Genomic DNA, 2,811 nt, shown 5'->3' with positions numbered 1-2,811 from the left:
CCGCTGCCCCGAGCGGTGCGGAGCGGGCGCCCCGACCTCGCGGACAGGGTCGGCCGGGGGCCCGGCGGCTCTCGGTAAGTGAGAGCAGGGGAGGCTGCGGGTGGGGTCCGGGCGGCGTCCAGCCCGCTGATCTGGGCGGGAATCGCCCGCCACGCCGGGGCTCGGCCGCGGGTCGTGGGCTGCGGGCATCTCCGTCCGCCTCGCCTGACCTGGCCGGGAGCGGAGGTGGTGGGGAGCTTTGTCCTTCTTTGCCCTTTTTGGAAAACCTGGTTTTGGGTTCGCGGCCGTTATAATTTTGCATGTAGCTTGCAGCTAGATTCTGCTCCACGCCCCCGGCAGTTTCCTTTTCGAGCACTTTATCCTGCGGTCCTGCCCAGGGGGGGCGCCGAGCCAGAGGGAGAGGCTGCCGCCTGGGGGAGCCGCGGGTGCCCCGGCGTGCGGGAGTCGGTGCCCTCTGCCGGGGGCGGTGGCCCTTCGCCGCGCGGGGAAGCGGGGAGGTGGTGCTCCTGAGACTGGCGTGCTGCGGGGAAAGGGCAACAGGGACTCCCTGGAAGCCTTCCCGAGGCGGTGAAGCTGCCTGGCGGAGAAGGGCGCGTCTCGTCGTTTCACGCAGTCTAAGATTCGGCGAAGCGTTCTGCCTGCGGGCTGCGTTCTCCCCCGCTCAGCCAGCTTCTTTCTGGGGGGATCTGCTTGACTGCGGGAGCCTGGTACAGGTGCCAGTGAGCTTCGGGAGCAGCTGTCTCTGCACGAAGTTCGGTCTGTTTTTTTGTTTTTGTTTTTTTTTTTGGTTTTTTGGTTTTTCTCCGGTACCGGGAACCGAACTCACGACCTTGAGCCTGCCAGGCAGGCGCTTTGCCGCTGAGCTAAATCCCCAGCCCCTGAAGTTCGTTTTGAATGCTGCCTCCCCAAACGTGATCCGGTCTCGGTGCCGTGTCACTGCTGCGTCCTCTGCTCGGAGCAAACGCTCACACACCGAGGGCTCCGAGAGGGCCGGAAGCGAAGCTCGGGCTGGCTGAAGCGCGCTGTGTGAGACACGCTGTATGTAAAGTGTTATTTTTGCGCCATCGGTGTTCCAGAATGGCTTTATCTTTGTGTTAGAGGCATGAAGTATGCAATACCCAACCTGAAAAAAAAATTCCCTAGTTCATAAGCTGAAATTTTCAGGGTCCGTTTTATTTCTACAGTTCATGAAGTTAAGGGCTATCCAGATGGAATAGTGAAGGATTTACATGAAAATATGATGAGGGGGGCTGGGGATTTAGTTCAGCGGCAGAGCGCCTGCCTGGCAGGCGCAAGGTGGTGAGTTCAATTCCCGGTACCGGAAAAAAAAAAAAAATGAGGAAAAAGACTCCCTTTGCCTATTTTAGGATATCTATCAACCACAATTTAGAGGGTTTTTGTTAATTACTTCATATCTCCAGTCTTTGGCACTGCATACTAGTTTGTAAATTAATTTTTATTTTTTTAAATTTTTTTTGTAAATTAATTTTTAAATACACCTTTTTACTTACCTATAACTAGTTGTCAGATGCATAGCTTGCCAGTTTATATTTGGCTTTTAAATTCATTCCAGAACCAAAGAAATAAAGGTTGGTTTTAAAATAGCAAGAACTAGCTGGGCGTGATGGCGCATGCCTGTCATCCCAGCACTCAGGAGACTGAGGCAGGAGGATCACGGAGTTTGAGGCCAGCCTGAGCTACAAAGTGAGTTCAAGGCCAGACTGAACTACGCAGCAAGTCCCTTTGTCAAAAAGACAATCAATCAGTCAATCAATCAATAAGCAAGAACTCAACTCCAGTCTTGGTTCAGTTATAAAGCCACAGGCTACATTTTGGTAAAGTGACCATTAAATGGGCCAGCAGTATAGCTTAGAGTAGAGTACTTGCCTTGCATGTGGAAGACTCTAGATTTAAGCCCCAGTTCTATTGGGGGGGGAAACCCATTAAACAATTAAAAAGTTTTACATTAATGAATCTATTGCATATTAGCACCTCCAGAGGGTTCATTTCCTGATGAAACTCTTTTTTGTTGTTTTTATTCTTTTATTTTTTGAGAAAGGGTCTCACGATGTAGTCTAGGCTGGCCTTGAACTCACTATGTAGCCCAAGCTGGCCTCACTGTTGTCCTCCTGCTGCAGCCTTCTGAGTGCTGGGATTACGGACATGTGCCACCATGCCCTGCTCTGATGAAATTCTTAAAGCCCAGTTTCAGAGCACAGGCTTCAAAACAGGGAGTCTTGGGCAGTTTTGTAATCTGGCAAGCTGCTTCATTTAGAGATGGAGGTACCACCACCTACTCACTCTGTGATATTTTGGGTAGCCTAGAGATGTATGTAAAAGTGCTTAGCCTGCCTGATGTACAAGAGTTGCTCCATAAATGTTTGCTCTTATCATCTCACTGATCTCCAGCTATGTGCACATTATAGTGGAATGCATGAGCAGCATCGGAATGCCAGAGGTGTACAACTAATTTCAGCACAGAGCAACAGTAATGTTAGAATTTGCTAAGAGGATGTATGAAAAGGAGTACCTCCTTGATGGAATGCACATGTTTAGAAGAGAAAGCTTATGACACAGTGGAAGGAGCTAGACAGTAAAAACCTCTACTTGCTATCTCTGGCTAGGACCTTATCGGGCAGCATGGCTTTCGGCAGGCCAGTGGACCCCTTTGCAGCTCAATTTTATCATGTGGCTGGATTGAATGATCTCAAATTTCTAAAGTCCTTTGGAACTTCAAAATCCTTTTTTTTAGTGTCGGGGATGTAGCTCAGTAGCACAAGCACCTGCCTGGCAAGTGCAAGGTCCTGAGTT

General features: G+C 50.4%; 1 protein-coding gene across 2 annotated transcripts in view; it reads left to right on the top strand.

Moving 5' to 3' along the window:
• The window catches only part of Akap5 (A kinase (PRKA) anchor protein 5), a 10,854-nt gene that overhangs the window by 5,459 nt on the left and 2,584 nt on the right, over positions 1 to 2,811 (top strand). The window contains exon 1 of one of the 2 annotated variants that reach the window (XM_005399129.1): positions 1 to 74. The exons of the other annotated variant lie outside the window; for it this stretch is intronic. The gene's annotated coding sequence lies outside the window, so the exon portion shown is untranslated. The remainder of the gene's footprint in view (positions 75 to 2,811) is intronic. 2 annotated transcript variants of the gene reach the window in all.

This window comes from Chinchilla lanigera, unplaced genomic scaffold (assembly GCF_000276665.1).
Source record: "Chinchilla lanigera isolate Chin_1 unplaced genomic scaffold, ChiLan1.0 scaffold00065, whole genome shotgun sequence".
Lineage (NCBI taxonomy): Eukaryota > Metazoa > Chordata > Mammalia > Rodentia > Chinchillidae > Chinchilla > Chinchilla lanigera.
This window is presented reverse-complemented; position numbering and strand designations above follow the sequence as displayed.